This window comes from Dermacentor variabilis, chromosome 3, assembly GCF_050947875.1.
Source record: "Dermacentor variabilis isolate Ectoservices chromosome 3, ASM5094787v1, whole genome shotgun sequence".
Classification (NCBI taxonomy): domain Eukaryota; kingdom Metazoa; phylum Arthropoda; class Arachnida; order Ixodida; family Ixodidae; genus Dermacentor; species Dermacentor variabilis.
The window spans coordinates 108,329,485-108,352,261 of NC_134570.1; the positions used below are offsets into that span (position 1 = coordinate 108,329,485).

At 47.3% G+C, this 22,777-nt stretch overlaps 2 protein-coding genes across 3 annotated transcripts in view; one reads left to right on the forward strand and one right to left on the reverse strand.

The window, feature by feature from the left end:
• The window catches only part of LOC142576155 (ATP-dependent translocase ABCB1-like), a 221,568-nt gene that overhangs the window by 132,221 nt on the left and 66,570 nt on the right, over nt 1-22,777 (reverse strand). The window contains exon 1 of one of the 2 annotated variants that reach the window (XM_075686123.1): nt 654-1,174. The exons of the other annotated variant lie outside the window; for it this stretch is intronic. The gene's annotated coding sequence lies outside the window, so the exon portion shown is untranslated. Of the gene's footprint in view, nt 1-653; nt 1,175-22,777 lie in introns of those variants that run through there. 2 annotated transcript variants of the gene reach the window in all.
• Nucleotides 3,875-22,777, forward strand: part of LOC142574675 (uncharacterized) — a 107,234-nt gene continuing 88,331 nt past the window's right edge. Inside the window, exon 1 of the mRNA XM_075683710.1 lies at nt 3,875-4,115. The gene's annotated coding sequence lies outside the window, so the exon portion shown is untranslated. The remainder of the gene's footprint in view (nt 4,116-22,777) is intronic.

Below are 22,777 nucleotides of genomic sequence, written 5' to 3' on the forward strand. Positions count from 1 at the left end.
AACACAAGTCTCAACGTAGGAGTACGACTTTACCGGACGCGGATTTCCCGCGTAGGTGGACTAAGGGACGAGCAGCTAATACCCGCAAAAGTCCATCACGCGAGCTTCTACGTATAAGCAGATCATCTCGACGATACCGCTAAGACAAAAAAAAAAAAAAAAAAGTCTCCGCTACTTGTCTTCTCGAGGCGGCGACCGCAACAACTACCTTTCATTTATTATTTGCTCTCTCTCTCTCTCTCTCTCGTTCAGAAGCGTAGACTGTTGAGCCAGTTGGTGCATCATGTAGTGTCGTTGGGCGCGGAAATACGGGTGGGAAGAAACGGAGTGGACAGGGCAGACGCTGTCCTGTCCCGTTTTTTCACGCCCGTATTTCCGCTCAACAACACTACATAAAACTGCCCGTTAATTTGCGCATCAACGTTTCTTCTGACGTCGAATAATGCGTACACTGCAGCTTGTATGCAAAAGCTGAAGAATTAAATAGTGTCGCGCCCTCGTATATATGTGCACGTAATCTTGCCTCTTCGCAGGGCCTCAACATCTGACCAACTTTTTCTTTCGGGGCGAACTTTATACCTTTGATCAGATCGAGCGCCACGGGTACGACGAACAGACGACAGCATATATCTAGCCCATTATGCACGCTTTACCTTTTCTGTGTACGACGCCTGTGTGTCCTGCTGGAAGTAGCCGCTGTCGTCACGTCCGTGCTGGGAGCGAGTACGTCGCGGATGTTTTTTCCCCCCTCAGAACACACCCACCACAGCTGCGGCGCACGTTCTTGAGCAGCAAACGGAAATATAACGAAAAAAAAAAGTGGAAACACAGATTTCTTTGCTCCGTCGACGACAACGACGGGTGCCAAACACAGCCAACGAGATGTGGAGACGATCGGCGCACGCAGGGAAGATCTCTGTCGTCCCTTCGACTGCCACTGCTGCTTCGCCGGCTGCGGAAGCTTGCATATGAAGTACAACGTGCGAGACCAAATGGGAGGCGACGGCCGAAGCAGCCTCGATCGCCGCTATTTGCTCGCGCCGTCGGCGATAAAGCGAGAGACGACGGCAGATAATAAGTTCCGTTTCTATCGGCGGTGTATCGGGACTTCTGTTTCTGGCGGAGTGCGGTTTTGAGAGAGCGTGGCGGGCGTTGCGGAGAAATCTAGCGATACAGTTGCCCCGCTGCTTAACGTGCGCCAACTCGATTGTTTAAGGGGAGAGCGAAGGTTGATATCCGATGCTTGCGTAGAGTCTGACGTAACCGGCGTCACGCCGGAGGAGGGAGTCTCAGTCACGCGTGTGACTCATGCGCGCCAGTTTGGTATAGTTGTTGCTGCTGCTGCTGTTGCCCGTGTAGTGCGACGAAGATGGATGAGTACATTCGGTGCAATGTATGCGTCAAGAGGGAAAAGCGCTGTGAGGGCAGACGGTGATGACAAGTGGTAGAGTCGCACCTTTCGCATGTGCTTTTAGGCAGTGGAAAGAGCAGTGACATACAGAAGGAGCTCGATGAAGTTGGGCGCAATGTCTTCGCGGAACGTTTGCTGCCGATGTCGTTTATTCTTCTCGACCCTGCTTCGAATCAATCAATCAATCAATCAATCAATCAATCAATCAATCAATCAATCAATCAATCAATCAATCAATCAATCAATCAATCAATCAATCAATCAATCAATCAATCAATCAATCAATCAATCGTTATTATCACGTCAGTCCTGCGTGAAAGGCGAGGATCGACGTCAGTCAGTTCCCGTCACGGAGCTATATACTAATCTTCAACTTTCGCGAAGTCGACCGCCATCTGAACATAAATGTGAAAAAAAAAACATGAATGGAAAAATGAAAGTTGATAGCACCATACCGTGTCATATTAAACTATACCATGCCACACCACCCCGTAACATGATATTCTATGCCACCCATTAACAGGCTCGAAGTCCATGTCCTTACCTTACGGGCATCGTACACTAAAGTATCCTATTTGACCTGGATACGCCCCCTCCCCCCTTGTTTTTATGCGCTCCATGTCGCGTACGTAATGTACGTATTGTTCCGCTCTCGAATTACTGTTGATTAACCGTCAGAATTATTCGGAAAAAAAATTATTAGTAAACGTACAACAATGTAAGCCAAAGGTAAAACGTTCGGCAGATATCTGCCCGTCAAAGCGCCCAAAACACGCACAAGCACTGCTACGCCTCACGCCATCTCACCTCTGAAGGAAGAACTGGTCGGCCTTCGAAAGATAAGTTTTTGAAAATAAATTTTTGGCTGGGAGTTTTCATTCTCTTTAATGCAACTATGGGAGTGTTGCTGTAGCGCAGTGAGCAGTGACACACAGAAAGTGCTCGCTGAAGTTGTGCCCAATATGTCTTCGCGGAACGATTGCTGCACATCTCGTCCAAAGGCATGCTAAATTCCTTCTTGAAGCTACTTATCTTAATATAATTAGGTAAGTAATTAGGCCGGCGCTTGTGCATTCTCTAGTTAAGCAAGGACAAGAAATTACAAGGGTAAATTGTAATTGACTATATGTAGGGCATCAGTCCATACCGGAGCCCATTTTATCTCCTTCAGTTAGGTTTGAGAACCATCCGAAATCGAGCGGGGCAGTCCTGATTTTTGAGTAAATGCCTCGTATCCCAATTTTACCCAGTCGGGACGGCCAAATGTCCCTACTTACTTTTTTTTCTGCTGAATAACAACAACTTGACCAGACTTCCTTTTTATAATGCCTGACAGTACGTGTGCCCATTTTTTTTGTGTGTGTGTCTATGTTCGTTTGCATTGTGATAAACATATAGAGGCGGTCAATTTCGCTTATGTCATCGTTCTAGTTCTGTTGTACGCCCTAACGAATCGCTGTACCTCTATCTTTATTGACAGCCATGTTAGGCAACTGTAGTGCACCTTTCTTGTCGTAAATCGCGACATGGTAGGGCTTAAAAAGGAGTCCAGTTTTGTTACATGTACAGACTGGCGGCTCCTGGCACTGACACGGCCAGTCGTAGCTTTCCCTCCGCCCCCCCCCCCCCCTTTATCCGCCCCGACGTCCCCGACTTCGTACACTCGACTGCTGGCAACCCTATCTTCAATGCCTGTCACAAGAGTAATTAAAGAAAGGCTACAGTTAGTTCAATAAAGATAATGTTAATACCACGTAATTAATTTATACAAGAATCACGCAACGCTGTTCGCACGAATAGTGGCTGCGCTTACGGAAATAACGCCACCATAAAGGGGTCACCGGCACCAGCCAATCAATTTTCCTTGCTTGTCCACAAACACGCTCATCGAGCAGCACTGTAGTGACTGTAGTGCCCGGGACATGTAAACACGAGCCGTACCACAAAGAGCGGTGTATAAGAACAGACTAGAAACGGGCGCAAAGGGCGGAAATGTAGGCGCCGACACGCTCCCATCGCCTGTGCCAGACAGAAATACATCAATAAAGCAGTGACGGCTTCCGAACAGAACCGCCGAAGTACACACGACGTGAACTGACCCACCCGTTTCCCGCACAGCTCACGAGATGGAAGCGCATGCAGTATTCACGAGACTTGTCAATGAAGTAAGTTGCGAGACTTCCTTTCAACTTTAGAACAAAATCTTAAACAATTTCTTGCCTCTAAGTTTGTAGCATACAAGCTGGCGCGCTATCTCTAAACGATTGAATCAACAAATAAAATGTAGTCTTTGTTAAAATTGTCAAGAATATGTGTACAATTTCTGCCTACAGATGACGCTTTTGTCAGTTAGTTTCTCATGCTTAGTCGCAAAGAGCGGTTTCATTTTGAGGCGCAGTTTCGCACCTGACGTAATTTATAAACTGCAGAGTCTTCATTACCGGAACGCAATTTGCATATCGGGTCACCGTTGGCGGCAGACGGCTGGCCTTACGCATAATCGATCTCCGATGTCCGGCCGCCGAAATATGGGGGCAGCGCCTGGGAAAGTGTTGACGGGAAAAGTAGGGGGCAGGCTTCCCTGAACTATTTTCTCGACAGTAATCGTTGGTTGGTCAGTGGCGTCACCTGGCGTATCATCCCGTCACTCGGCCGTCGGTCGCACAGGGCAACACGATGCCGGCGCGGGACAACATGTCGTAAGGTGAGCGGGCTGACTCTTGCCGCGGTTTTTTGTACATATTTCGCGAGAATTCACAACTTCGAGTTATCGGCCGCATTTGTCAATGCAATAGTAGAGCTTTAGTGCTGGCGACTTGGGGTTCCGTGCTGTCCTGTAAACAGCAGACGGCGCGATTAGCAGACAACGTTGAGGTGCGAAGCTGACAACGAAGTCGTCTGCTTTTGTAGCGTTTCTCCCATAATATTTCTGCTCTGGCTGGAGCTCAGAAAGTGTTTTTGCTATATTGTCAAGCACAGAAAGCAGAAAACCTAGGAAATAAGTATTCATGCGATGCGTATGATTCGTAAAGGACAGGGTATAGGAGGTATCCACCAATTTTTTAAATACGTAATTTAGTTCAACAGCCTATAGCGCTACAATAAACTCTTCCTAGTGGCTCAAAGCTCTCATTCTTTTCACGAGAGGTCACTTTAGAAGACATGCACATAAGTGTGTTGCATTCAAGAAACGAGCTGTGACTTGCCCATTTATTGCGAGTGACAATTCACAAGTTCATCGTTCTCGTGCAATCCAATGCCAATAAAACAGGAAACTTACTATGCAGATAAAGAAAATTGCTATGGTGATTAATGCACTGACGTACGCGCCTAATTTATCCCTGAATAAAAGCCGAGCAGCTAATGCAACTGTACAGGTCAAATGGACCCGGAGCAGAAGCAACCCGCAACCAGACGCTGCCAGAAATCTAGCTTTTTTGCATAACTTGCTTGCCATGTAACAAAGCCATAAATAAGCACTTATATATATTTTTAAACATTGTTTTCGAATGACTGCAGTGGATCGGGGGCTTCTGTTTAAAACGCACTAAAAATACCAACGTGTAGAAATTAGCGAAATAAGTCGCGCATGTCTCGTAAGTCATAATGGAACCATCAGTGTAAGAAATAAACCCCGATGTATAAAGCACACAAACCATGCAGCTACTGTTTCCCCTGGGTACAAAGAAATAGGACTAGATTTTTGCTTGGAAAAAAACATAAATCTATAGATTCTTTATGTTGGCAAAAGAGGTATTTTAGACAAAGTTTTTCGCCGGCTTCGATCCAGTGCTCATTGTTATAGTTCTACACTATGCCATCTGCAAATCAGCAGTAACGCCACTACAATGACCCTTAAATTTATTGGCGCAGTGCGCGGTTCGAAAATGCCACACGTCGCACAGTGAATCTCGAACACTGTAAATATTAAAACGACGCATTGTCTCAACCTTTAAGCCAGCTTTAGAAGCTTTAGAAGAGCTTCATAGGAGATATGGTACCTGAAGTCTGAAGTGTTCAGTGTGCATTTTCTAGTTATGCTTAACCTTGCTCAACCCCCACCCCCGTAAGAAGAAGACAGAGAGAAAGAAACGCACATATTGCTGGTCGCCTGTGCGCAGTAAAAGTGCATTGTGCTTTAGCAGTTGTCCATTGAAAAAGTAGTACATTGCGTAGAAAGTAGTAGGCAATCTTGAAAAAAAAAAGACTAGTGCATTTCAGTGTAGTTTTTCGCAGAACACACACACACACACACACACACACACACACACACACACACACACACACACACACACACACACACACACACACACACACACACACACACACACACACACACACACACACACACACACACACACACGCACACACACACACACGCACACGCACACACACGAGCAAACAGAAAGAAGCTGGAGCAACTCTGCCCGCAACAGCTTGCTGCAGAATCGGAGATAGAGGATGAGGAGGAGTAGAGAGAGAGAGAGAGAGAGAGAGAGAGAGAGAGAGAGAAGTTTAATGATATGAAATGCAGAGAGGTCGGCCTGAGGTATATTCCTCTAGCCAGCTACTCGGCATTGGGGGAAGGGAAAGAGGGAAAGAAAGAGGGAAGAGGTGCATGATGGGTGACGATGACGATAGAAGGAAGGAGTAGAACATATCGCAAGCAATTTGGCATGCTCAAAGTCTGCAACCCAAGCCCGTTATTTTTAAAAAGTTCAGTAATGCCTGAATGGCCTTGAAACGCGATTGAGGATCTGGCCAAGGGCCTAAAATAACGTCCTCCGACAACGGTGCGCTGTCGAGACACGTAAGGTCGTTGTCCAACCTTTCACGCTCTTCCACGTACTTAGGGCAGTCACAGAGCACATGACCTATTGTCTCAGTCACATTGCACACCTCACAGTGTGGAGACTCGGTGCGTCGCATGAGGTGCACGTATCCGCGCGTAAACGCTACCCACAGCCTTAGTCTGTGCAGAAGACTGGCACAGCTTCGTTGAAGTTTCGGTGGTAGCCTAAAAGTCATGGGAGGGTCCAATCTCTGGAGTCGTCTGTGGCGATTATCCGGATTGTCCCAGTGCTGTGCTGTCAATTTTCGGATGACACTGGAGAGGAGACAGTTGGCGTCATGAGGAGTAGTAGATTTTAATGAAGAGAACGGAGGAGAGGTCGGCCTGGAGAGCGTGCCTCTAGCCTGCTACTCCTCACTAGGGAAAGGGGAAGTGGGAAATACAGGGAAAGGTAGGTGGCGGGGGAATTTGTTATGGTACAATGAGATACTATATACACGTTGTCCTATATGCGGATGCGCACTGTAGACGCAATACACGTAAGAGCAATCTTGTCCATACAAAAAATAATCTTGTCACAAAAAGTTATTGCGCAAACACATTTCGCACTAACTGCACGTCTCACAGCTTCTAGAGGCGATCGTCTAAACCAGTCTCACTCAAAAAGTTCAAAAGTGATTTTATGGCATGTTGGTCACAGTGAACAGTCCTCCACGCGCCCAAAAGCTTTTCTTCTGAAAAGGGGCGGGAGTCCAAGCTGTCAACTGTAGATTTGAGTGTTCTTCGTTCGGCCGCATATTGAGGGCACACGCAAAGTGCGTGAGCTATTGTCTCGAGAGTGTGACAGACGCTACACTCAGGGTCCCGTGTTTGTCCAATCTTTTGAAGGTATCGGTTGGTGTATGCCACACCCAGCCGTAATCGATGAATGAGTGTTTCCTGGCTTCTCCGCAACCGAAGTGGAAGCCGGAATTGTAATCCAGCGTCAAGTCTATGGAGGCGCTCTTGTCGATGTTCGGGGTTGTCCCAATGTCGCGCCGTAGAAGCTTTAAGGGAGGTATGGAGCATGTCGGAGATGGATGTCGGCAACAGTGCTATAGGATTGGTTGAACGCACAATTGTTTTCTTTTCATTTTGAACTGCGCAAGCTGCCTTACGAGTACACTAGTGACAATCGCCCACACATAAATGGCGACACACGTTTTTTTTTCTCACTTTTCGTAGACTACCGTGTAATAATAATAATGATGCTATGCGCTCACAAAGAGGAACTCTTATGAGGTCAGGTTTGTAGGGGCGAGGGGTGAGTAAAATTTTAGTAAAATTCATCAACAAAAATTCATCATTTGCAATAAAAGAAAGTACAAGAAGTGCGAAACGATGTTTCTTTATACGAAAGGTATTTCCATTTTGACAGACGCAACACAGGAGGCAACAACTGGTGGAGCACACTTTGTTGGATCAACGAGTGTACAGCCTATGCCGTTCGTTCAGCTGTGTGGTGCAGTTCTTGTGGCACTCTGACACTACCCGTACTTATAAATGGAGGCTACTGGATTTCTTTTCATTCCTCAGGGAACTGGGAACTTATGGCATACCACAGAAACTCCCTCAAACAGGCCGTAGTGTGTAACCAGCCTAGCTGTCGTAGACAACGTAGCCCGTACACTTTTTATAGAGAGTGACTTACACGAGCACTTGCAATAGGTTTGCGTGGCCAATAAATTATGAGAAATTAAACTGAAATGTAACGGAATAGTGATTCATTTGTGTAGCACACCGTATCTACATACACAGACACAGAGGTCACAGTCACACGAGCAAAAAAGGTCGTTAGTTAAGGTCAGACTTGTACACGTTACAGAAAAAAGGTAACCGACACAATTACGATTACTTCAATGAAAAATTTAATTGATTACAGTTACGAGATATTATTTCCCAAAGTGTGGGACGACGACATACATGGTCGTTCCAGTTACTTTTGTGCTTCAATGCATAAAATAATGTTTTGTTAAACAAAGTAAGTGGGACTGCAGTGCATTTTTACAGCGAGTTTGAATGCGCATATATCCAAACAGGAGTCATTCTGTAAATTCATTCCAAGTGTATACACCTTGCATACTCGCCGGCCACAATTCGCAAATTGCAATATCTGCCGTAAGGTAGTTAATTAAGAAGTTAATTAGTGAACTTATATATTAGTTGAATGTGTGTTTTGATTTCTTGCTGAAGTAATTTCCGCCCCCCTGAATAATCCTGCTCAAGGACTACAACTGTGTTATCTGCAAAAGGCGATTATTTCACAAATTCCGGAACTATTAGAAATGATCACCCCGTATGAAACCATGCGGGCCTGGCTCTTTCAGTGCATCGCTGCAGCCCTTAACTCATTGTTCCACTTCACTAACAATTGTTTTTCCAATTTTTCATCCGCCCGTCTTCCTTCTCTTCTTCTAAAGATGTCAGTAGCGACGCGTAAAACTCGCTCGATAGGGGCCCTGGAAGGAATGGCGGTGTTGCAGCATATGAACACTTTACGCAAGACATCGCGGTAGCACCATTCCGCTCTACTCTCGTCTGGATCTTCTATGGATAGTAGCGCTTCATTGTTGTTGAAGCTCGAGGAAGACGCTTCTGGTAGGCAAAACCTAAAAAAAGAAAAAAAGGAATCGTCTGCAGCTGATTTGCTGGCAACAACTTCCGAAGGAGCCATCGGTGTGGAGTCATAGCAACGCCGGTTCAAGTCGTCGGTCAACATGTGGTGGAGATCTTAACGGTTCTCTTCACTCGTTAGCCATTTACAGACTTAAACCAAGGAATCATAAGGCGATGCGACTAGTAGGTTGCACGTTCTTTGAAAAAGTGGATAAACCTGTAATGTAATTAAGAATATAACTGCTTATCCTTAAGCCCTCAAAACGCCGTTTCTCTTGCGTTCCCAAAATAAGCGTACGCGAGTCGCGTGCGATGCAGACGGACAGGAACATGCATGCTTAAACGCCCAGAAACTTGTTTATATGACAGAAATCAGAGTCCGCGCTTGGCGAAGAATTGAGTAGCAACCCTCGCCGGCTACGAACGCTGCGGAAAAAAAAGGCACCTCAAAGGGACGTGTGCGAAATTCGGGTTTGCCCGTCGAAACAGGTGCTTGCACGAGACTGCCGCGTTGGACGACCGCGGACCAAATTCCTGCCAAATTCAAGCTTTAAAAGCTGCATCTCCTGTCACCAGCTTGACTCCCCAATAAAGCATCTGATTACATGCAGTTGGTTTACCATAATATGTAATCTAACAGTTACCGAGTTAACAAGAAATGTAATCGATTACGAGTAATTCATTACGTGTAATTCGTTACGCGAAAGTTTGGTCAACGTGCCTTAGGAATACATTCACGTACCTCGGCGAAATTTAATCGTCTTCGCCAATGTCCGTCCAGTTCTCGTATTTTTTTTTTTATAACGTAAAAGTTATGGCGACTGTACAAACGAGTGAGAGCTACAGCTACGTTAAGCATTAAGCACTAAGCGTTAAGCACTAAGCGTTGAGCATATCTGCTCACTTTCCAGTCTCGATCGAGGCCGAGTGGTTTCGTTCGTTTGGAAGGTCACGAAACTGTTGACAAGGAGGCTGTCACCCCTCCACAATGTTTTTCGTACAACTGAGCAACAGCAATATTTCTTAGTTTGTTGTTTGGCGCTAAGGCAACACATGCGCCATATGTAATAATAAAAATACTTGGGAGGGGCCGCTCTACGTTAATTTCGAACAGCTTCTGTTCTTTTCGTGGACGTGTGTCGCCATGTCAAATTACAGAAACACAAACGGTAGATATCAAGTCGAACCAGATCGACAGATTAGGCCGCCCATTCGAAACGTGGCGGCGACAAATAGTCTCCTTCAGCCTGCTTGCTCAAATCGGGCTGTACTGCGTACATCTATCGCCGTCTAGCATTTTGGCTATCTGATCTCGATCCTTCCTTTGTCACTAAAACATCTAACTTTATATCGTAACAATTGACTAGGCTGGCAACGACTCCGATTTTATTAATCTCCTCCCTGCATTTGCTCCGCCAATGCTCTAAACGTCTCTAGTATACACTGATAGTACCAATAAAAATATTAAAGCCAGAAATCAGTATTAATACTATTTAGGTGCCTATTTGCAAGAATGGAGGATTAAGAATAATAATAATAATATTTGGGGTTTTACGTGCCAAAACCACTTTCTGATTATGAGGCACGCCGTAGTGGAGGACTCCGGAAATTTTGACCACCTGGGGTTCTTTAACGTGCACCTAAATCTAAGCACACGGGTGTTTTCGCATTTCGCCCCCATCGAAATGCGGCCGCCGTGGCCGGGATTCGATCCCGCGACCTTGTGCTCAGCAGCCCAACACCATAGCCACTGAGCAACCACGGCGGTTAGGATTAAGAAGACGAACGCGGGTTGCGCACCATTAAGTTAAAGAAAGCCAAACTAAGTTTTGTAGTTTTACGTCGCAAAACCACAATATGATTATGAGGCACGCCGTAGTGGGGCCTCCGGATTAATTTTGACGATCTGGGGTTCTTTAACGTACACCTAAATCTATAAGTACACGAATATTTTCTTTCCTTTGCATTTCGCCTTCATCGAAATGCGGCCGCCGCGGCCAGGATTGAATCGGCGACCTATGAGTCAGCAGCACAACGACATAGCCACTAACTTACCGCGGTGGGTGTATCAGTAAGTCTATACTGTCTGAGGAAACAACCTCGTCGCCATCTTCCAATCGCCCTGGATTCCGTCGCATGGGCCGTGGCATTATTAAAGGGCTCATCTGCACTGAAGCCACGTTACTATAAATAATATAAACGAAAACCGGCAAGGATCGGCACACACCATCGCGGCCTTTCAAGGCAGGACGTACTAATTATTGTCTCTGCGCATGCACGGAATGCAATAAAGTGGGCGACTTCGCGCACTACACCCATTGCAGAAGTTAAGAGATTATGCGGCAAACGGAAGAGATTGCCACACGCGTGTGTGCAACATGTGTTCCCAAAAGTGCCCCGGGAAGCGGAGTGCGGAATGATGTGTCGCGTCTTCTTGCGTTTTAACGTGACTGCGAACTAATGCGCCACTGGCGCACAGTGCGATATGTGCTCGGGACAGAGGCACTGAGGCGGAGCAATTGCCGGCATTGGCTGCCATTCCGGCGCCACCTGCAGCAACAACACAACAACCACCCCCACCGTACTGGGGACATTAATTTTTTTCCGGTTTTAATCATGGCAGCCGCAATGCAAGGATGGTCATCACGTTGGCAAATCGGCGTCCATCTGCGACTTCACATGTACGCGTGAGGCCGGCCCGTCGGTCTAATTTCGCGTCCGCTCATTAACATAGCGCAGCTAACGGCGTGTGGGCAGTAATAAAGAATGGAGGGGGGGCAGCGGGGGCTCGCAATCTGTATGCAGGCCAGTGTCCCGTTCTCGCCTCTTCCTGTCGAAACCCTCCCAAGGGCGTGTGGCTGTCACTCGTACCACTTCCTGGACCGAGATCTACTGGTGTTAGGCTTGGAGACGCTGCGCGCCGTGCCGTACGACGGCTGGCATTGCGTGCACGTGGTGCAGCGAGGCGACGGCGACGGGCCCCGGGACGGCGACCGCTGGGGCAGTGGCGACGGCGATGCGAAGCGCCGCGAGCACGACCGCTTCGATTTGGGCACCTTGGCCACGTAGACCGGCGACGCGGTCACGGCCGGCTCCGGGTCGGCTGCGCGCCTCCTGCGCATCAGCTCCTCGATGCACTCGCGGCACGTCTCGGGCTCGAGGCCAACCTCGGACTCGGTGTCCTCCACCGCCGGGGCCATCTTGTCGTACCAGTTGCGGTCTTCGATGATCTGCATCACGTTTGGCAGCTTCTGTCGAGCCGACCTCGCGGACTTGCGCTGCTGCGACGAGGGTTTCACTTCCTCCAGGTAGACGTTCTTACCCCGGGGCACGAGGCGCACGACCTGCGGCTCGTTTGTCGCCGTCGCGCCGCCGGCTACGTACCTGCAGTCTTCCGGGGAGGCGTTCTGGCGGTAGAGCGGCGGGCAGCTGTCGCACTGCAGGCCGCCGGCGACGGTCGTGCCAACGACCGGTTGAAGTGCGCGGTCGCCCTGGAGCGACGGCGCCATACGGCACACCGCCTTCTTCGGGCGCACGGGGGGAGGGCACTGGACGGGCACGCACTTTATGCCGCCGACGGCCTGCTGGTTCTTGAGCTGCGCGGCGTCCAAGTAGTACACGGTCTCCGAACCCTGCCTGACTGCGGTGCCCATGGCGACGGCCTTTGGTGCGGCTCCCGGACGAGGCTTGGCCTGGTCTTTCGCCTCGGAGACGCTACGCCGGACCGCGGCGGGAAATTTTTTAGGCCGGAGGGGTAGCCGCTGGGGGGAGCAATTTCGCGACGTGCTTTTTCTAGCGACGTCGTCCCGGGCCGAATAGACGAGCAGCGGTTCCCGTGTTCCAGCTGCCCGAAGCGCCCCCTCACAGAACGGGTGCACGTTCATCTCGGCGGCTCGTGCGCCGCAAGTAGTGGCGATTGTCATCGTATATGCCGCGAGTACGCTTTAGAAGAAGAAGAAGAGGAAGCTAAAGCAAGAAAGATGTTTTCTCTCCGATGTTTCCTACTTGTCATCAATGTTATAATTTTTCAATTGTAATATACTTTCTATCGCCATTTTGCTCTTTCCGTCCGATTGTCGACCAATCCTTTATAGTGGGTGTGAGTCATGGGAAGGGAGGATAACGACAACAACATCGAGGGAGAGGAATTTATGATCAATGCGTTAACATCCTGTGGTGTTCCTGGGTATATAGTAACGTGCATTCAGTCATTCTTAGGTGAAAGAGAATTCTATTGCTACGAAAGTGGCGTTTCTTCTTCTAGCACAAACAAAAGAGAGGCGTACCGCAAGGCTCAGTCCTTTCTCCAGTGCTTTTTAATATTCGGGTGAGCCCACTACCTTGTCATCAAGAAGTAACTATTTATGTTTATGCAGACGATATTGCGTTTTTTGCGTCTGCAAAAGACATCCACATGCTATACCAACGACTGCAAACTTAGCTTTATGCTCTGGAGAGGCGGTTAGATGTTAGTCACTTTATACTCAATGCCAGCAAATGTGCTGTTCTCGTTTTTCCGATACGTGACAGTGCACATCATCTCACTGTCTTGCCACCTTCAAGACATACCACAGGTGGAATTTGTTAAATACTTCGGAATTATTTATAGCGTCTCTCTCAACTGGCACCCACACATAGATCATGCGACTGGAAAAGCTACCCGTGCAATTTTGCATATTGTGTAGGCTGAGCAGTCGTCGAATAGGATTCAGAAGAGATACACTCCTAAAGATATATCGTATGTACGTTCGCCCTGTATTAGAATTTGGTTGCGTGCTCTTCTCTGGAGCTGCAGCCTACATGTTCCGTCCTCTAATCGTCTTAGAAAGAGAAGCATTACGTCTGTGTTTAGGTCTTCCTAAATTTGTTGCAAATTCTATTCTTTATCTAGAATTCCGTGTTCCTCCTCTTTCGTGCAGGTTCCGGCTTTTGACACTGCAGACGTTCTTAAGGATTTATGAATCACCGCAGCGTCATCCCCAAACAATCTTTATTTCACAACCTGCATTGTTTTTCGGTGTCATCTGGCCGCGACTACATACTCCGCAAATTATATTCGTGCAAAAATTACTTGACTCTTTGGGCGTGCGCATATGCGATGTACTTCCTATTCCCGACAGAGCTGTTGCAACGGATATTCAATTCGATGACATTTTTCCTAATAATGCAAAATTGCTTCCACACCGTATTCTAGACGGTATATTACAAGATCATCTGAAAAACCTTCAAACAAACATTGTAATTGCGACAGATGCTTCACAATGTGAAGAAAAGTCAGGTGTAGGAATATTTTCCCCGATGCTCGATTGGAAATTTTCTCTTCGGCTGCCAGATTTCATACCGATCTTTTTAGCCGAATTCATGACCGTGGTGCTGGCATTACGCAAATTAGGACCATCAATTACGTCAGCCGTGATAGTCACTGATTCGTTATCATTGTGCTCATTCCTAACTGCTTCTAGTGATTCTCGCATGATGAGGACGTTTCGATCATTGGTACCCGGGCACTTGAGAAGCGTACGTTTGATTTGGGTGCCTGGCCATAAAGGAATAATCATAAATTAAATTGCAGACTCTCTAGGCAAGGCATCGATAAGTGTACCGATTCTCCCTTGCTTCTCTTTGACTGCTCATGTTACTCCTGCTGGATTTCGCAGGAGTGTCATTATGCAGGCAGTATCAGGCTCCGCAATTACCAACTCTGTGGATTACGGACATCTCCTAGTCCCTTGGCACAGAGATTTTTGCCGAACACGGAAAATTGAAGCGTCCATCACGAAGCTGCGCTACTGTATACCTGCGTTGAACTTCTACCGCCACAGGTCTGGTCTGGTCCCTTCACCATTATGCTCATTCTGCGGCGAAGCGGAGACAATAGACCATTTTCTATTATAAGAAAACGACTACTCGAAATCCCGCTTCGCTCTATTGGTCTAAATTTATCAGTGTCTGTGATCCTGTCTTCTTGAGCCTCCATTATTGGGTTCAGTCACAGAAATGTTTGCTTGGCAATCCAAAATTACCTCATTGAAACCAATCGATTTCCATGTTAGATTGATCGGTCTCCCTCCCAACCATAATTTTCTTTTATTTCTTATCTATTATTATTATTATTATTATTATTATTATTATTATTATTATTATTATTATTATTATTATTATTATTATTATTATTATTATTATTATTATATACCCGGTTGTATACCCAAGCACAGTTACAAAAATTGGATGTGACCATACGCCAAGTTTGCCATTGAAATGATGCCTTATCAGACCTCAAAATTGAGTTCGAGGACATAGTTTCAAATCATGTTTAACTATTACCAAGGCGAGATTTAATTAATATCTTACACGGCCACCTACACCAGCTAACCACTGACAATGTAATAGCTACTGACGCTTCTGTGTGCAATGAGAAGGCAGGAGCGGGGATCTTCTCTGAATCTCTACAATGGTCTTACTCCCTTCGCCTTGTCGAATTCACACCTATATTTCAGGTAGAATTATTATCGATTATATTAGCGTTACGAAAACTCTCTCAAAACGACCCATTAGCTGTTATTGTGACCGACTCGCTATCTGTATGTACAGCACTAACCGCATCTTTAAATACAAGAATTCAAAGAACATTTCGTTCGATGGTACCTCCGTACTTACGGAAAGTATGTTTGCTTTGGGTACCAAGACATCATGGTTTGCACTTGGAATGAAATGGCTTATTCACTCGCACGAGCATCCCTCAACGGCCCTATCATGTCTGTTTTGCCAACATCAGCTTATGTCGCCGCGGCTAGGTACAGAAATTTCGCTATATCTCAAAACTCTGCAATAGCCCGGCTAACACCGTCTTCTGAATTCTACCATCTTGGCTTCCCATGGAATAATAATTGGTGTCCTTCAAGACAATTGGAAGTTTCTTTTACAAAATTGAGATGCCGTATACCTGCTCTAAATTTTTACTTACACAGGTCTGGTCTCGCTATGTCCCCTCTATGTTCTTTTTGCAGTGCACCTGCAACTATCTAACATTATGTTCTCTCGTGCTGCCGCTTTTTGAAACAAAGAAAACTATTAGAATACTCATTTACCAAACTTGGGCTATCGCTGACCTCGCCAACCATTCTTTCTTTTGGGGCGATTTCACAGGGATTCCAGCCACAGATATGCTTTTCTTGCAGTTTACAATTTTATCAGAGAGACAAAAAGAGTGCCTTGCTGAATTTCTAAAATTATCAATAACTTCTAATATTTCATTTATTTACGTCAACTTACTTTATCAAAATTCTTCACAATATTTTCATTAGACGTCTAAATTGCAGTTCTATAGTCACACGCTCGACGATTTAAATCTACTTTGGCTTTACTTCTAAGCATACGAAAAACCGCCTGCTTCGTGGCCAATCCGCCATAGTGGTTATACGCCACTGTCTGGGATACATGACAAGACAAGCTCCCTTTCTGTATGCTCTTCCCTTACTGCTGCTAATGATTCTCCCATGGTAAAACTCTTCCACTTGCTAGTTCGATCTTGCCCATGTGCAATGTGTTCGTTTAATTTGGGGTATACCTGGTCATAAAGGTTTGTCCTTATAATGAAACTGCCGATTCACTGGCAAAGACATCACTTTCCGGCCCTGTTCTTCCCATTCTACCAGTGACAGCGCAGACCATGGCGGCTAGATTTCGGATGCAATCAATCAGAAAAGCCTTATCAAACCCAGTTCTGACTGCTTCTCCAGATTATGAGCACCTGGCATTTCCCCGGCGTAGTGATTTCTGTAACACGAAGGTGCTTGAGTTCTCTCTCGTTAAATTACGTTGCCGCATTCCTTCCCTGAATTTCTACTTACACAGGTCGGGTTCGGTTCCCTCCCCCCTCGGCTCGTTTTGCAACGAGGAGGAGACATACATCACTTTCTTCTATCGTGTCGCCGCTTTACTGCGGCAAGAAAAAAGACTGTCGGAAATACCTTTTCGAAGAATTGGACTGGACTTAACAGAACCTACTATTCTTTCGTTCGGGACGTCCACTTTGGGATTCAGCCACAGGTATGCTTGCTTCACTGTCCAAACATTTCTTACAGAATCCGAACGAATGCCGTGCGTAATTGAAGTTTTTTGTACTTTTAAATTAATTATTAATCATTCGATATGACTTTCCTGATCTTATTTTAACGGATAATTCTACGCTATTCAATGCTAATTCCACAGATATTCGGAAATTTAAGCTCCATATTAATTTTGAATAATCCACCCATTACATGGCCAATCCCCCACCGTGGGTAGGAGCCACACACGTGTTAGTCAACAACATCCAACAAGCTTCTTTATGAAATATTCCGGCACACTGTCCCATGTTACGGAAAAGAAGAAAAAATAATACGGGTCCCACGCACTGTGGCAATCAACGGACGCCAAGTTTCCGGACGAATTTCATCACACCCTCAATATCTCGACCCTGTTAGTCTCTCGGTGCACGTAGTATGGCAATATGGGTGCAGAAGTAGGAAACGTAGCACTTGACGCTTAACGCGTCTACATGACATCAATTTCACCACCCTCCCCTTCCGCCTCCTTCCTAATCGAGACGTTGTGAAATGTCTCTAAGCGTCGCACTGAACTATGTGAACATCACTTGTGACGTACAAACCATCTGAACTACGCAAGTGCTTTCTTTCCAAATTCACGAAAGACCACAGCTGTTCCGCGTGACTTCCCTCCCCGCGCCTCTATTTGAGAGAGCCGCCGCTATACGTCTACACGGCGAGGCACGGACGCGGAATCCAGGGGAAGAAGCTAGGTACACATGCTGCACCGACTTTAATGTGATATCCTTATCGGGACAGGTCTATCCACGCCTTCGACGTCGCGTTGAACGCTTTCAGAGTACACATCGTGCGTTGGCATCAGGATCAGCGCGACAAGGCACCACCGTTGTCACCGGGATCGGCGCAGTTTACTCGGCGAGACAGCCGACACGCCAGTGGCCGGGGAAGTACGCAGAGAGAGCGTCGCCTTAAAATGTATTCTGCGCCAACTTTCTGCGTTGGTGTCTCTTATATTCCCGTTAAGGGGCCCCTCGTAAGGTTTAGGCATCGCGATCTTCTTTTTAAAGAACCCTGTTACTTAGATCACGCTGCGACGATCGTGTCCGAAACACTATATAAACCTATGGTCACCGGGAGAAAGAAATCGATATTCGAAAGAAGTCCGTGTGACCTATTTCTCGGAGCAGCCAGTCTTGTCGCCTTCGAAGCCGTCGTCACAGGGCTCGCTTTCTTCGGCCACGTGTTGGGTGTGGCCTCAGAGAAATTTTCCAGACGTGCCGATAAATTATTTTTATATTTTCGAGCTCTTAGCGATGCTGTAACTGCTCTTTCGTTCGCAACTTCCCCACAACGAAAAAAAATATAGTAATGCTAAAGTACAAATGCAATGAAGGCACAAACGTCTGTTTCATGTTTGTCTCCACGGCAATAATGATGTGGCTTCACGGCAGTGTGTTTTTTGCTGCCGTGAAGCCCAACTGGATTTGAAGGGAAAGCGGTGAAAGAGTTGATTTAGAGTACTGAACATATAAAAGCGGGGTTGTTTCTAGGGCTATTCCCTGTGCAGAAGTTGTACCGGTTCTATTTACAAACAATTTCGCGTGGCGTGCGGTTTATTTTCGTGAGATATCCGGCAGCATTCTTTTTCCCTTCTGCGAAAGGTAACTTTGCTATTCTGTTAACTTCCTTTCTTTTTTTCAAGGTTAGCGCCGCGGTGTGGATTTTCCGTCTGGTCTAGCCGTCAACCCACCCTTTTGTGGCTGTATCTCGTCTTTCCTGCCCAGTTCCTCCCGCGTATATATTTTCGCGTCAGGCCAAACAAATGTTCCTTTGCAAACATTGTGCTTTGTTTCGTTTTCTTTTCCATTTTCTGCAATGTTTTTCTTCTTTATAAAGAAAGCTTCACTTTGGAAAAAATCGGTTGAGTTTTATCCCAGTCTACCTTCCGGCCGTTCTTCAAAGATTTTTTTTTTTATCTCTCTACCCCTGTACAATTCTTCAGGTATATATTACTGCATGGACGAGATGGATATTATACCTGCACGACACATGAAAACGTTCAGCTAGCTAACTTACAAGGCGTTGGGAATAAACTTTTCATTTGTTAACTCATGGCAAAGTAGGATAAATATTGAAGTCATACTTATTTAGCGGAAATTCTGACAGTGCAGCGCCAGTTTCGAGGTCTTCAATGTGTGACGAAATGTGCAGTGGTGTTGCAGTCACATTTTTCCCGCATTGCGCAAAGGTGGCTGTTGGAAAACTATTACATGGATCGCCAGTGGTATTTCGCAGCAGATATTGAATATGTACATATCTAGGGAAACCGCGGACAGTGTTATGTTTTCCGTTATAAGTGGATATGACTTCACTGGTGCCGCACGTCTTGAACGCCGCATGCAGTTGAAATATGGGCCCTAAAATGAACATTTTTTTCTGTACACTGAGGACGGAAGTTGAACGGAGGCGTGTGTTTAGATCTACGATCTAGAAAGCACTCGCATAGCTGCGAGTGCTTTCTATGCTTTGGCAAATATGCAAATGCGGCATCCCATTGTTCCTCTATAGTATCAAAGCTGCTGGAGCGCAGCATCCTTAAAGGATAGTGCGGTAAAATCCCCTAGGTTATTAACAATGTTGCAAGGAACCTTGTAGCCTTTGCGAATCATTAGCGTTTGCTCTAAACTGAACCAATCGTTATGTCTTCGTAAAATTTGAGCAGACGGGCCAATGCTCTTGTTGTACTGCGCAGACAATACAAATGCGTGGAACAAAAAGGAAAAGGATATCGCGAATACTACGTGTTGTCAGTTCCTTCGCTACGTTCGTGCGTCATATGTGCTGTACCAGAAAGGGTGCGGGACATATCAACGAGCCCGCCAAGACGTTCCTGGGGGTGCACATGTCGGGCTCTTCCGCTCGCAGGGTTTTCACGCCGAGCAACGTTTCTGGCCGTTTGGGGTGAAACAATTTGTGCACATATTTGATGGGCAACCACCTTTCCCGCGGCTATACAGACGCGCTACTGGTAACGGTAGAGGGCGCACGGCCCGGGGGGGATCGGTTAACGGTTCGCTTGCGGATGCGGTCACACCGACCAGGAGTTGTAACTGTGGTCACGGCTTTGCCCAGCGGTCTCAGGCACCAGCTGCGCCATTCGAACGTGAAGTAAACACCACATTCGCTCTAATCAGACAAATGGCCTCCCCATTACGCCTGCGTATACTGCGACGGGCGCGGACTCTCGCAAGTTAAAAAGCGTGACGGACATGCGCTTGCAAGGGCAAGCGCGCACACACAATGTAGACAACGGTCCCAGGATTTAATGGCAGCGTGGAATGCATTTATCGGTGCCCTTCGTTGGGGAGTGCTGCTCCGCAGAGTGAGTTTGAATTGCACAATGTGCGTTCCCGTTTGGTTACCTGTGTGTCTTTCTCTGTACCTGTCTTGAAAGTGCACCCCGCCACAGTATACGGGATTAAGTTGAGATTCCCCTGGTGAGAGAGAGAGAGAAAAAAAAATATGTGCGAGAAAATTTTGTTGGCATTCTAAACTGTTTTCAACAAAGCGCACCTGTTCGCAAATGTTTCGGGAATAAGTGAACTGAGAAATAAGCGTATTTTTTTTCGCAGGCTGGTTTTTTTTTGTTTCTCCCCTTTCCCTCTACTATCTCACACACTCGCACAAATATTCAAGCGCTCGCTCGCTCACTCACTCACTCACTCACTCACTCACTCACTCACTCACTCACTCACTCACTCACTCACTCACTCACTCACTCACTCACTCACTCACTCACTCACTCACTCACTCACTCACTCGCTCACTCACTCACTCACTCACTCCCGCGTTCCTTCTCTTACTTCCTTTGATGGACTCATGACATGGAACATTTTATCGTAGCGTTGCCCTTATACCGTTTCCGCCTGCTGTCGAATACACATGGGTAGTTAGAGTGAAGCAGTAACATTAGCGGCATAGTGGTTATGTCACGTCAAAGTACTGTCTTGAGGGACGCTGGCAATGCGCTTTCCGGGTGTTTTAATTCCCTAGTGCAATTTCTTTTCCTTTGCACAATACGCACGCGGTGTATATAGACAGAAAGATGCATCACGGCAAGGCGCACACGGCGTTCTTCCAGCGCAAAGGCTGTCCTGTCTTCGGGCCCGCTGGCATGCTTCCAAATGACCACGACATGGCTCGGTGCGAAATGTTGTGCGCTAGGAGAGAGAGAGAATGCAACTCTTCCAGGTCGCCGGCCCAGCCGGTCAGTGGTCATGCTTTCGCGAAGTTGTCCCCCAGGTTGTACGGCGCTTAAACCGCGGTCTTTTTTTGGAGGCCTCTCGTGTCTTTTCACTGACTGCACTATAGGCGGAGCGCTGTCAGCGTAGTGTAAAAGCAATTGCAAGGGTACTCGACAGCGAACAAAACAAAGTAAAAAGGAAAGGCGTAGACAAACACGCGGTCCCGGCACGTAATGTGAGTCACGTTGCGATGATAACCCAGACGATGACGTCGTTGAGCCTCGGTGATTGAAAAGAGCGCAGAAAGCGAAATGGTTCGTGGAAAGCAGACAGCCCTGCGTGTTAGAAGAGAGAGAGAGAGAGAGAGAGAGAGAGAGAGAGAGAGAGAGAGAGAGAGAGAGAGAGAGAGAGAGAGAGAGAGAGAAATCAGGGACGTAGAGAGGCGCACAAGCGATCATGGCGCGACCACAAGCGAAACTCGCCCAAGTAGCACGGTAAAATACGAAAAAGTCGAATGTATCTATGTAATAGTATGGAGAAGGACAAAAAAAAAAAGGGGAGATATCCGCTGAAGAAAAAAAAAAAAAAACAGGCAGAGCGCGGGCTGGAAAGGCGAGGCCAGCGTGCATGTTGCTGGCGCGCCGAAAATTAACCGTGCGTGAACGACAAGGGGCAGGGAGCGAGAGGGCGGTGTAGGAGGAGAAGAGTAATACGTGCGTCTGTGCGTGCGTGTGTCCGGTGCTTCCCTGCAGCAATGCCGGAGTCTGCGTGGGCGTTGGCCGTTCGCCGGGGGGAGGCTGGCGACGCAACGAAACCCGGCTGCGGCCGGGGGCTGCGCAGTAGTGAGTGTCAGGGCCGCGTGGTTCCGAGACCGGGGACGTGACCCCGGCACGGCGCCCCGGTTTATCGCAGGCGAGCGCGAGCCGCGACGGGAAACGTTTCGCGGTGCGCAATTACGCGGGACATGGGAGCGGCAGTGCGTCGATAGGTCGCTGCCTCTCTTCCAGGTGTAGGTTACCACAACTACGTAAATTTGGTCGGAAGGCGGCGGATTTTTAGCAAGGTGCGTCGCGCCGCTCCGCTGTGAAACGGAACGAGTGAGGGGTGGAAGAGAGGAGGTTTGAAGTGATTAATGAGGCTCGAACAATGAATGGTGGCCGAAGCAAACGTTTTGACGAGGGTGCTTGCCTGCGTCGTGGCAGTCTCCTTGATCGAAACGTCGCGGCTTCAGCGCCATTCCCCGTTCGACCCTCGTTGACCAGCCGTAAAACAGATGATATATAACTACGAGAAAGGTCGTAGAGCGTGCTTGTGTTTCCCGTGGCACCACATGCAGACGTCGTATGCCCTGACACAACTCGAAGCTTAACAATCGACTATGGAATCCGCGAAACCGGCCTCGAGTTCGTCGCTAAGCGGCAGTTCCTCGCTTCTTTGCACGAGTGATCGTTCTTCGTACAGAGCCACAGGGGCTGCTCTAACGATTCCTTACTGTCGAGTCATATTTCTTCGCCCGTCCCACGAAGTGGGTCCATCTCATTCAGAACAGCGAGCGTTGACAGGCGCGCGCCAGGTGTGAAGTAAGGGGGCGTGTAAGAAAGAGAGGAGGAGAATGATTGTTAAACAA